The sequence below is a fragment of the Schistocerca americana genome, chromosome 5 (genome assembly GCF_021461395.2).
Source record: "Schistocerca americana isolate TAMUIC-IGC-003095 chromosome 5, iqSchAmer2.1, whole genome shotgun sequence".
Lineage (NCBI taxonomy): Eukaryota > Metazoa > Arthropoda > Insecta > Orthoptera > Acrididae > Schistocerca > Schistocerca americana.
In genome coordinates, this window is record NC_060123.1 from 768,607,602 (window position 1) to 768,621,598 (window position 13,997).

The window sequence follows — 13,997 nt, forward strand, 5'->3', positions numbered from 1 at the left end:
TATGAGTCTAGATTATAGAACCCGACGCGAAACTGATAGTTAATTGTAACGTTTAGGGCCTCCTAATGACGATGGAACACTCAAATTGCGTCGAGATTCAATACATCGTCCTCCAGATGACTTGTCTCCAAGGGGATATTGCTGCCTCGGTCACCTTATGGTCGTTCTTCTGTAAGTCTAAATTGTCGAATCCGACGGAAAACCGATAGTTAATTGTATCGTTCAGGGCCTCCTAATGACGATGGAACACTCAAATTGCGTCGAGATTCTAGACATCGTCCTCCAGCCGACTTGTCTCCAAGGGCATATTGCTTCCACGGGCTCCATATGGTCCGTCTCCTCTGAGTCTAGATTATAGAACCCGACGCGAAACTGATAGTTAATTGTAACGTTCAGGGTCTCCTAATGACGAACATTCAAATTGCGTCGAGATTCAGTACATCGTCCTCCAGCCGACTTGTCTCCAAGGGGATATTGCTGCCTCGGGAACCATATGGTCCGGCTCCTGTGAGTCTAGATTTTCGAATCCGACGCGAGACTGATAGTTATTTGTAACGTTCACTGCCTCCTAATGACGATGGAACACTCTAATTGCGTCGAGAATCAATACTTCGTCTTTTAGCCGACTTGTCTACCAGGGTCTATTGCTGCCTCGGGCACCTTATGGTCGTCCTCCTGTGAGTCAAGATTTTCGAATCCTACGCAAAACTGATAGTTAATTGTAACGTTCAGGGCCTCCTAATGACGATGAAACACTCAAATTGCGTCGAGATTCAATACTTCGTCCTCCACCCGACTTGTCTCCAAGAGGATATTGCTGCCTCGGGAACTTAATGGTCGTTGTCATGTAAGTCTAGATTGTCGAATCCGACGCAAAACTGATAGCTACTGCTAACGTTCGGGGCCTCCTGATGACGATGGAACACTCAAATTGTGTCGAGATTCAATACATCGTCCTCCAGCCGACTTGTCTACAAGGGGATAATGCTGCCTCGGGCACTATATGGTCCTTCCCTGTGAGTCTAGATTTTCGAAACAGACGCAAAACTGATAGTTAATTGTAACGTTCAGGGCCTCTTAATAATGATGGAACACTCAAATTGCGTCGAGATTCAATACATCGTCCTCCAGCAAACTTGTCTCCAAGGGGATATTGCTGCCTCGGGCACCTTATGGTCGTTGTCCTGTGAGTCTAGATTTTAGAATCCGACGCAAAACTCATAGTTAATTGCAACGTTCAGGGCCTCCTAATGATGATGGAACACTCAAATTGCTTCGAGATTCGTTACATCGACCTTCAGCCGAACTGTCTCCAAGTGTCTATTGCCGCCTCGGGCACCTTATGGTCGTTCTCCTGTAAGTCTAGATTTTCGAATCCGACGCAAAAGTGATAGTTAATTGTAACGGTCAGGGCCTCCTAATGACGATGGAACACTCAAATTGCGTCGAGATTAAACACATCGTCCTCCTGCCGATTTGTCTCCAAGGGTCTATTGGTGCCTCGGGCACTTTATGTTCGTTCTCCTGTAAGTCTAGATTGTCGAATCCGACGCAAAACTGATAGTTACTTGCAACGTTCATGGCCTCCTAATGACGATGGAACACTCAAATTGTGTCGAGATTCAATACATTGTCCTCCAGCCGACTAGTTTACAATTGGATATTGCTGCCTCGGACGCTATATGGTCCTTCCCTGTGAGTTTAGATTTTCGAAACAGACGCGTAACTGATAGATAATTGTAACGTTCAGGGCCTCTTAATGACGATGGAACACTCAAATTGAGTCGAGATTCAATACATCGGCCACCAGCCGACATGTTTCCAAGCGTCTATCGCTGCCTGTGGCACCTACTCCTGTGATTCTAGCTTTTCAGATCCGACACAAAACTGATAGTGACTAATGACGATGGAACACTCAAATTGCGTCGGGATTAAATACATCGTCCTCCAGCCGACTTGTCTCCAAGGGGATATTGCTGCCTCGGCACCTTATGTTCCGTCTCCTATGAGTCTAGATTTTCGAATCAGACGCGAAACTGATAGTTAATTGTAAAGTCTAGGGCCTCCTAATGACGATGGAACACTCAAATTGCGTCGAGATTCAATACATCGTCCTCCAGCCGATTTGTCTCCAACGGGGTATTGCTCCCTCGAGCACCGTATGGTCCGTCTCCTGTGCGTCTAGATTTTCAAATCCGAAGCGAAACCGATAGTTATTTGTAACGTTGAGGGCCTCCTAATGACGATGGAACACTCATATTGCGTCTAGATTCAGTACATCGTCCTTCAGCTAACTTGTTTGCAAGGGTCTATTGCTGCCTCGGGGACCATTTGGTCGTTCTCCTGTAAGTCTAGATTGACTAATCCGACGCTAAACTGATAGTTACTTGTAACGTTCATGGCCTCCAAATGACGATGCAACACTTAAATTCCGTCGAGATTCAATACATCGTCTTCCAGCCGACTTGTCTCCAAGGTTCTATTGCTGCCGCGGGGACCATATGGTCCTTCTCCTGTGAGTCTAGATTTTCGAATCCGACGCGAAACTGATAGTTAAATGTAACATTCGGGGCCTCCTAATGACGATGGAACACTCGAATGGCGTCGAGATTCAATACATCGTCCTCCAACTGACTTGTCTCCAAGGGTCTATTGCTGCCTCGGCCACCTTAAGGTCGTTCTCCTGTAAGTCGAGATTGTCGAATTCGTCGCAAAACTGATAGTTACTTGTAACGTACAGGGCCTCCAAATAACGATGGAACACTCAAATTGTGTCGAGATTCAATATATCGCCCTTCAGCCGACTTGTCTCCAAAGGTCTATTGGTGCCCGTGGCACCTAATGGACTTTCTCCTGTGAGTCTAGATTTTCGAATCCGACGCAAAACTGATAGTTAATTGTAACGTTCAGGGCCCGCGAATGACAATGGAACACTCAAATTGCGTCGAGATTCAATACATCGTCTTCCAGCCGACTTGTCTCCAAGGGCATATTGCTTCCACGGGCTCCATATGGTCCGTCTCCTGTGAGTCTTGATTTTCGAATCCGACGCGAAACAGATAGTTAATTGTAACGTTCAAGTTTTCCTAATAACGAACATTCAAATTGCGTCGAGATTCAATACATCGTCCTCCAGCCGACTTGTCTTTAAGTGTTTCTGCTGCCTCGGGCGCCTTATGGTCGTACTCCTGTGAGTCTAGATTTTCGAATGCGACGCAAAACTGATAGTTAATTGTAACGTTCAGGGCCTCCTAATGATGATGGAACACTCAAATTGCGTTGAGATTCAATACATCGTCCTCCAACCGACTTGTATCCAAAGGGATATTGCTGCCTCCGGCACCTAATGGTCCGTCTCCTGTGGGTACCGACTTTCGAATCCGCGCGAAACTGATAGTTAATTGTAACATTCAGGGTCTCCTAATGACGATGGAACAATCAAATTGTATCGAGATTCAATATATCGCCCTTCAGCCGACTTGTCTCCAAAGGTCTATTGGCGCCCGTGGCACCTAGTGGACTTTCTCCTGTGAGTCTAGATTTTCGAATCGGACGCAAAACTGATAGTTAATTGTAACGTTCAGGTCCTCCTAATGACGATGGAACACTCAAATTACGTCGAGATTCAATTCATCGGCCACCAGCCGACTTGTTTCATAGTATCTATTGCTGCCTGTGGCACCTTCTCCTGTGAGTTTAGATTTTCGAACCCGACGCAAAACTGATAGTTAAAAGTAACGTGCAGGGCATCCTAATGACGATGGAACACTCAAATTGCGTCGCGATTCAATTCATCGTCCTCGAGCCGACTTGTCTCCATGGCGATATTGCTGCCTCGGGCACCTTATGGTCGTTCTCCTGTGAGTCTGAATTTTCGAATCCGACGCAAAACTGATAGTTAATTGTAACGTTCAGGGACTCCTAATGACGATGGATCACTCATATTGCGTCGAGATTCAGTACATCGTCCTTCAGCCGACTTGTCTCCAAGGGTCTATTGCTGCCTCGGGCACCGTATGGTCGTTCTCCTGTGAGTCTAGATTTTCGAATCAGACGCAAAACTGATAGTTAATTGTAACGTTCAGGGCCTCCTAATGATGATGGAAGCCTCAAATTGCTTCGAGATTCGTTATTCGTTACACCGACCTTCAGCCGACCTGTCTCCAAAGGTCTATTGCTGCCTCGGGCACCTTATGGTCGTTTTCCTGTGAGTCTAGATTTTCGAATCCTACGCAAAACTGATGGTTAATTGTAACGTTCAGGGCCTCCTAATGCCGACGGAACACTCAAATTGCGTCGATATTCAACACATCGTCCTCCATCCGATTTGTCTACAAGGGGATATCGCTGCCTCGGGCACTACATGGTCCTTCCCTGTGAGTCTAGATATTAGAATCAGACGCGAAACTGATAGTTAATTGTAACGTTCAGGGCCTCCTAATGACGATGGTACACTCAAATTGTGTCGAGGTTCAAATCATCCTCCTCCAACCGACTTGTCTTCAAAGGGATATTGCTGCCTAGGGCACCATATGGTCCGTCTCCTGTGAGTCTAGATTTTCGAATCCGACGCGAAACTGATAGTTAATTGTAACATTCAGGCCTCCTAATGACGATGGAACACTCAAATTGCGTCGAGAGTCAATACATCGTCATCCAGCCGACTTGTCTCCAGGGGTCTATTGCTGCCTCGGGGACCTTATGGTCGTTCTCCTGTAAGTCTAGATTGTCGAATCCGACGCAAAACTGATAGTTGCTTGTAACGTTCAGGGCCTCCTAATGACGATTGAACATTCAAATTGCGTTTAGATTCAATACATCGGCCACCAGTCGACTTGTTTCCAAGGGTCTATTGCTGCCTGTGGCACCTTCTCCTGTGAGTCTAGATTTTCGAATCCAACTCAAAACTGATAGTTAATTGTATCGTTCAGGGACTCCTAATGACGATGGAACACTCAAATTGCGTCGAGATACAATACATCGTTCTCCAGCCGACTTGTCTCCAAAGGGAAATTGCTCACTCGTGCACCTTATGGTCCGTCTCCTGAGAGTCCAGATTTTCGAATCCGACGCGAAACTGATAGTTAATTGTAACGTTCAGGGCCTCCTAATGACGATGGAAGACTCAAATCGGGTCGAGATTCGTTACATCGACCTTCAGCCGACTTGTCTCCAAGGGTCTATTGCTGCCTCGGGCACCTTACGGTCGTTCTCCTGAGAGTCTAGATTTTCGAATCCGACGCATAACTGATAGTTAATTGTAACAATCAGGGCCTCCTAATGACGATGGTACACTCAAATTGCGTCGAGATTCAATACATCGTCCACCAGCCGACTTGTCTAGAAGGGGATTTTGCTGCCTCGGGCACTATATGGTCCTTTCCTGTGAGTCTAGATTTTCGAATCCGACGCAAAACTGATAGTTAATTGTAACGTTCAGGGCCTCCTATTGACGACGGAACAGTCAAATTGCGTCGAGATTCAATACATCGTCCTTCAGCCGACTTGTCTCCAAAGGTCTATTGCTGCCTCGGGCACCTTATGGTCGTCCTCCTGTGAATCTAGATTTTCGAATCCACCGCAAAACTGATAGTTAATTGAAACGTTCAGGGCCTCCTAATGACGTTGGAACACTCAAATTGCGTCGAGATTCAATACATCGTCCTCCAGCCAACTAGTCTCCAAGGGGATATTGCTGCTTCGGGCACCGTAAGGTCCGACTCCTGTGAGTCTAGGTTTTTTAATCCGACGCAAAACTGATAGTTAATTGTAACTTTCAGGGCCTCCTAATGACGATGGAACACTCAAATTGCGTCGATATTCAATACAACGCCCTCCAGCCGACTTGTCTCCAAGGGTCTATTGCTGCCTCGGGCACCTTATGGTCGTTCTCCTGTAAGTCTAGATTGTCGAATCCGACGCAAAACTGATAGTTAATTGTAACATTCAGGGCCTCCTAATGACGATGAAACACTCAAATTGCGTCGAGATTCAATACATCGCCCTTCAGCCGACTTGTCTCCAAAGGTCAATTGGTGCCCGTGGCACCTAATGGAATTTCTCCTGTGAGTCTAGATTTTCGAATCCGACACAAAACTGATAGTTAATTGTAACGTTCAGGTCCTCCTAATATCGATGGAACACTCAAATTACGTCGAGATTCAATACATCGGCCACCAGCTGACTTTTCTCCAAGGGTCTATTGCTGCCTTGGGGACCAATTGCTCGTTCTCCTGTGAGTCTAGATTGTCGAATCCGACGCTAAACTGATAGTTACGTGTAAGGTTCAGGGCCTCCTAATTACGATGGAACACTCAAATTGCGTCGAGATTCTATACATCGGCCTCCAGCCGACTTGTTTCATAGTATCTATTGCTGCCTGTGGCACCTTCTCCTGTGAGTTTAGAATTTCGAATCCGACGCAAAACTGATAGTTAAATGTAACGTGCAGGGCATCCTAATGACGATGGAACACTCAAATTGCGTCGAGATTCAATTCTTCGTCCTCCAGCCGACTTGTCTCCATGGCGATATTGCTGCCTCGGGCACCTTATGGTCGTTCTCCTGTGAGTCTGAATTTTCGAATCCGACGCATAACTGATAGTTAATTGTAACGTTCAGGGACTCCTAATGACGATGGAACACTCATATTGCGTCGAGATTCAGTACATCGTCCTTCAGCCGACTTGTCTCCATGGGTCTATTGCTGCCTCGGGCACCGTATGGTCGTTCTCCTGTGAGTCTAGATTTTCGAATCCGACGCAAAACTGATAGTTAATTGTAACGTTCAGGGATGATGGAAACCTCAAATTGCTTCGAGGTTCGTTAATCGTTACATCGACCTTCAGCCGACCGGTCTCCAATGGTCTATTGCTGCCTCGGGCACCTTATGGTCGTTCTCCTGTGAGTCTAGATTTTCGAATCCTACGCAAAACTGATGGTTAATTGTAACGTTCAGGGCCTCCTAATGACGACGGAACACTCAAATTGCGTCGAGATTCAACACATCGTCCTTCAGCCGACTTGTCTCCAAGGGGATATTGCTGCCTCTGGCACCGTATGGTCCGTCTCTTGTGAGTCTAGATTTTCTAATCCGACGCGAAACTGATAGTTAATTGTATCGTTCAGGGCCACCTAATGACGATGGAACACTCAAATCGTGTCGAGAATTAATACATCGTCCTCCAGCCGACTTGTCTACAAGGGGATATCGCTGCCTCGGGCACTATATGGTCCTTCCCTGTGAATCTAGATTTTAGAATCAGACGCGAAACTGATAGTTAATTGTAACGTTCAGGGCCTCCTAATCACGATGGAACACTCAAATTGCGTCGAGATTCAATACATCGTCATCCAACCGACTTGTCTCCAAGGGGATATTGCTGCCTCGCGCATCATATGGTCCATCTCCTGTGACTCTAGATTTTCGAATCCGACGCGAAACTGATAGTTAAATGAAACATTCGGGGCCTCCTAATGACGATGGAACACTCAAATTGTGTCGAGATTCAATACATCGCCCTTCAGCCGACTTGTCTCCAAAGGTCTATTGGTGCCTGTGGCACCTAATGGACTTTCTCCCGTGAGTCTAGATTTTCGAATCCGACGCAAAACTGATAGTTAATTGTAACGTTCAGGTCCTGCTAATGACGATGGAACTCTCAAATTACGTCGAGATTCAATACATCGGCCACCAGCTGACTTTTCTCCAAGGGTCTATTGCTGCCTCGGGCACCTTATGGTCGTTCTCCTGTGAGTCTAGATTTTCAAATCCGACGCAAATCTGATAGTTAATTGTAACGTTCAGGGCCCGCGAATGACGAAAGAACACTCAAATTGCGTCGAGATTCAATACATCGACCTTCAGCCGACTTGTCTCCAAGGGCATATTGCTTCCACGGGCTCCATTTCGTCCGTCTCCTGTGAGTCTAGATTTTCGAATCCGACGCAAAACTGATAAATAAATGTAACGTTCAGGGCATCCTAATGACGATGGAACACTCAAATTGCGTCGAGATTCAATACATCGTCCTCCAGCCGACTTGTCTCCGTGGGGATATTGCAGCCTCGGGCACCTTATGGTCGTTCTCCTGTGAGTCTAGATTTTCGAATCCGACGCAAAACTGATAGTTAATTGTAACGTTCAGGGCCTCCTAATGATGATGGAAGCCTCAAATTGCTTCGAGATTCGTTATTCGTTACATCGACCTTCAGCCGACCTGTCTCCAAGGGACTATTGCTGCCTCGGGCACCTTATGGTCGTTTTCCTGTGAGTCTAGATTTTCGAATCCTACGCAAAACTGATGGTTAATTGTAACGTTCAGGGCCTCCTAATGACGACGGAACACTCAAATTGCGTCGAGATTCAACACATCGTCCTCCAGCCGACTTGTCTACAAGGGGATATCGCTGCCTCGGGCACTATATGGTCCTTCCCTGTGAGTCTAGATTTTAGAATCAAACGCGAAACTGATAGTTAATTGTAACGTTCAGGGCCTCCTAATGACGATGGAACACTCAAATTGCGTCAAGATTCAATACATCGTCATCCAACCGACTTGTCTCCAAGGGTCTATTGCGGCCTCGGGCACCTTATGGTCGTTCTCCTGTAAGTCTAGATTGTCGAATCCGACGCAAAACTGATAGTTACTTGTAACGTTCAGGGCCTCCTAATGACGATGGAACACTCAAATTGTGTCGAGGTTCAATACACCCTCCTCCAACCGACTTGTCTTCAAAGGGATATTGCTGCCTAGGGCACCATATGGTCCGTCTCCTGTGAGTCTAGAATTTCGAATCCGACGCGAAACTGATAGCTAATTGTAACATTCAGGCCTCCTAATGACGATGGAACACTCAAATTGCGTCGAGAATCAATACATCGTCATCCAGCCGACTTGTCTCCAGGCGTCTATTGCTGCCTCGGGGACCTTATGGTCGTTCTCCTGTAAGTCTAGATTGTCGAATCCGACGCAAAACTGATAGTTGCTTGTAACGTTCAGGGTCTCCAAATGACGATTGAACATTCAAATTGCGTCGAGATTCAATACATCGGCCACCAGCCGACTTGTTTCCAAGGGTCTATTTCTGCCTGTGGCACCTTCTCCTGTGAGTCTAGATTTTCGAATCCAACTCAAAACTGATAGTTAATTGTATCGTTCAGGGCCTCCTAATGACGATGGAACACTCAAATTGCGCCGAGATACAATACATCGTTCTCTAGCCGACTTGTCTCCAAAGGGAAATTGCTCACTCGTGCACCTTATGGTCCGTCTCCTGAGAGTCTATATTTTCGAATCCGACGCGAAACTGATAGTTAATTGTAACGTTCAGGGCCTCCTAATGACGATGGAAGACTCAAATCGGGTCGAGATTCGTTACATAGACCTTCAGCCGACTTGTCTCCAAGGGTCTATTGCTGCCTCGGGCACCTTATGGTCGTTCTCCTGAGAGTCTAGATTTTCGAATCCGACGCATAACTGATAGTTAATTGTAACAATCAGGGCCTCCTAATGACGATGGAACACTCAAATTACGTCGAGATTCAATACATCGTCCTCCAGCCGACTTGTCTAGAAGGGGATATTGCTGCCTCGGGCACTATATGGTCCTTTCCTGTGAGCCTAGATTTTCGAATCAGACGCTAAACTGATATTTAATTCTAACGTTCAGTTCCTCCTAATGACGATGGAATACTCAAATTGCGTCGAGATTCAATACATCGTCCTCCAGCCAACTGGTCTCCAAGGGGATACTGCTGCTTCGGGCACCGTAAGGTCCGACTCCTGTGAGTCTAGGTTTTTGAATCCGACGCAAAACTGATAGTTAATTGTAACTTTCAGGGCCTCCTAATGACGATGGAACACTCAAATTCCGTCGATATTCAATACAAAGCCCTCCAGCCGACTTGTCTCCAAGGGTCTATTGCTGCCTCGGGCACCTTATGGTCGTTCTCCTGTAAGTCTGATTGTCGAATCCGACGCAAAACTGATAGTTAATTGTAACATTCAGGGCCTCCTAATGACGATGAAACACTCAAATTGCGTCGAGATTCAATACATCGTCCTCCAGCCGCCTTGCCTCCAAGGGGATATTGCTGCCTCGGGCACCATATGGTCGTTCTCCTGTGAGTCTAGATTTTCGAATCTGACGCAAAACTGTTAGTTACTTGTATCGTACAGGGCCTCCTAATGACGATGGAACACTCAAATTGCGTCGAGATTCAATACATCGGCCACCATCCGACAAGTTTCCAAGGGTCTATTGCTGCCTGTGGCTCCTTCTCCTGCGGGTCTAGATTTTCGAATCCGACGCAAAACTGACAGTTAATTGTAACGTTCAGGGCATCCTAATGACGATGGAACACTCAAACCGCGACGAGATTCAGTACATCGTCGTTCAGTCGACTTGTCTCTAAGGGTCTATTGCTGCCTCGGGCTCCTTATGGTCGTTCTCCTGTGAGTCTAGATTTTCGAATCCGTCGCAAAACTGATAGTTAATTGTAACGTTCAGGGCCTCCTAATGACGATGGAACACTCAAATTGCGTCTAGATTCGTTACATCGACCTTCAGCCGACCTGTCTCCAAGGGTCTATTGCTACCTCGGGCACCTTATTGTCGTTCTCATGTGAGTCTAGATTTTCGAATCCGACGCAAAAATGATAGTTAATTGTAACGTTCAGGGCCGCCTAATGACATTGGAACTCTGAAATTGCGTCGAGATTCAATTCATCGTCCTTCAGCCGACTTGTCTCCAAAGGTCTATTGCTGCCTCGGGGACCTTATGTTCGTCCTCCAGTGAGTCTAGATTTTCGAATCCGACGCAAAACTGATAGTTAATTGTAACGTTCAGGGCCTTCTAATGCCGATGGAACACTCAAATCGCGTCGAGATTCAGTACATCGTCCTCCAGCCGACTAGTCTCCAAGGAGATATTGCTGCCTCGGGCACCGTATGCTTCCACTCCTGCGAGTCTAGATTTTTGAATCCGACGCAAAACTGATAGTTGATTGTGACGTTCAGGGCCTCCTAATGACGATGACACCCTCATATTGCGTCGAGGTTCAGTACGTCGTACTCCAGCCGACTTGTCTCCAAGTGGATATTGCTGCCTCGGGAACCATTAGCTGATAGTTCATTGAAACATTCAGGGCCTCCTAATGACGATGGAACACTCAAATTGCGTCGAGATTCAATACATCGGTCACCAGCCGAATATTTTCATAGGGTCCATTGCTGATTGTTGCACCTTCTCCTGTGAGTGTAGATTTTCGAATCCAACTAAAAACTGATAGTTAATTGTATCGTTCAGGGCCTCCTAATGACGATGGATCACTTAAATTGCGTCGAGATTCAACATATCGCCCTCCAGCCGACTTGTCTCCAAGGGGAGATTGCTGCCTCAAGCACCTTACGGTCCGTCTCTAGTGGGTCTCGATTTTCGAATCCGACGCATAACTGATAGTCAATTGTAACGGTCAGGGCCTCCTAATGACGATGCAACACTCAAATTGCGTCGAGATTCAATACATCGTCATTCAGCCGACATGTCTCCAAGGGTCTATTGCCTCCTCGGGCACCTTGTGGATGTTCTCCTGTGAGTCTCGATTTTCGAATCCGACGCAAAACTGATAGTTATTTGTAACGTTCAGGGCCTCCTAATGACGATGGAACACTCAAATTGCGTCAAGGTTCAGTACATCGTCCTTCAGCCGACTTGTCTCCAAGGGTCTATTGCTGTCCCGGGCAACTTATGGTCGTTCTCCAGTGAGTCTAGATTTTCGAATCCGACGTAAAACTGATTGTTAATTGTAACGTTCAGGGCCTCCTAATGACGATGGAACACTTAAATTGCGTCGAGATTCAATACATCGTCCTCCAGCCGACTTGTCTACACGGGGATATTGCTGCCTCGGTCTCCATGTGGTCCGTCTCCTGTTAGTCTAGATTTTCGAATCCGACGCAAAATTGATAGTTAATTGTAACGTTCAGGGCCTCCTAATGACGATGGAACACTCAAATTGCGTCGAGGTTCAGTACATCGTCCTTCAGCCGACTTGTCTCCAAGGGTCTATTGCTGCCTCGGGCATCTTATAGTCGTTCTCCTGTGAGTCTAGATTTTCGTATCCGACGCATAACTGATAGTTAATTGTAACAATCAGGTCCTCCTGATGACGATGGAACCCTCAAAATGCGTCGAGATTCAATACATTGTCCTCCAGCCGACTTTTCTCCATGGGGATTTTGTTGTCTCGGGCACCAAATGATCCTTCCCTGTGAGTCAAGATTTTCGAATCCGACGCAAAAACAATAGTGCGATGTAACGATCAGCGGCTCCTAATTATGATGGAGCACTCAAATTGCGTCGAGATTCAATACATCGTCCTCCAGCTGACTTGTCTCCAAGGGCATATTGCTGCCACGGGCTCCATATGATCCATCTCCTGAGAGTCTAGATTTTTGAATCCAAAGCGAAACTGATAGTTAATTGTGACGTTCAGGGCCTCCTAATGACGATGGAACACTCAAATTGCGTCGAGATACAATACATCGGCCTCCAGCCGACTTGTCTCCAAGAGTCCATTGCTGCCTCGGGCATCTTATGGTCGTTCTCCTGTGAGTCTAGATTTTCGAATCCGACGCATAACTGATGGTTAATGGTAACGTTCAGGGCATCCTAATGACGATGGAACACTCAAATTGCGTCGAGATTTTATACATCGTCCTCCAGTCGTCTTGTCTCCAAGGAGATATCGCTGTCTCGGGCACCAGATGGTCCGTCTCCGGTGATTCTACATTTTCGAATCGGACGCAAAACTGATAGTTAATTGTAACATTCTGGCCTCCTAATGACGATGGAACACTCAAATTGCGTCGCGATCCAATACATCGATCTCAAGCCGACTTGTCTCCAAGGGTCTATTGCTGCCTCGGGCACCTTAAGATCGTTCTCCTGTGAGTCTAGATTTTTGAACCCGACGCAAAACTGATAGTTATTTGTAACGTTCAGGGCCTCCTATTGACGATGGAACACTCAAATTGCGTCGAGATTCAACATATCGCCCTCCAGCCGTCTTGTCTCCAAGGGGATATTGCTGTCTCGGGCACCAAATGATCCTTCTCCTGTGAGTCTAGATTTTCGAATCCGACCACAAACTGATAGTGAATTGTAACGTTCAGCGCCTCCTAACGACGACAGAACACTAAAATTGCGTCGAGACACATTACATCGCCCTCCAGCCGACTTGTCTCCAAGGGTCTATTGCTGCCTCGGGCACCTTATGGTCGTTCTCCTGTGAGTCTAGATTTTCTAATCCGACGCAAAACTGATTGTTAATTGCAACGTTCAGGGCCTCCTAATGACGATGGAACATTCAAATTGCGTCGCGATTCAATACATGGTCCTCCAGCGGAATGGTCTCAAAGGGGATATTGCTGCCTCGGGCACCTTATGGTCTTTCACCAGTGAGTCTAGATTTTCGAATCCGACGAAAAACTGATAGTTAATTGCAACATTCAGGGCCACCTAATGACAATGGAACACTCAATTTGCGTCAAGATTCAATACATCGGCCTCCAGCCGACTTGTCCCCAAGGGGATATTGCTGTCTCGGGCCCTAAATGATCCTTTTCCTGTGAGTTAATTGTGACGTTCAGGGCCTCCTAATGACGATGGAACACTCAAATTGCGTCGAGATTCAATACATCGTCGTCCAGCCGACTTGTCTCCAAATAGCTGCCTCGGGCACCATATGGTCCGTCTCCTGTGAGTCTAGATTTTTGAATCCGTATCGAAACTGATAGTTAATTGTAACGTTCAGGGCCTCCTAATGACGATGGAACATTCAAATTATGTCGAGACACAATACAACGTCCTCCAGCCGACTTGTCTCCAAGGGGAGATTGCTGCCTCAAGCACCTTATGGTCCGTCTCCAGTGGGTCCAGATTTTTGAATCCGACGAAAAACTGATAGTTAATTTTAACATTCAGGGCCTCC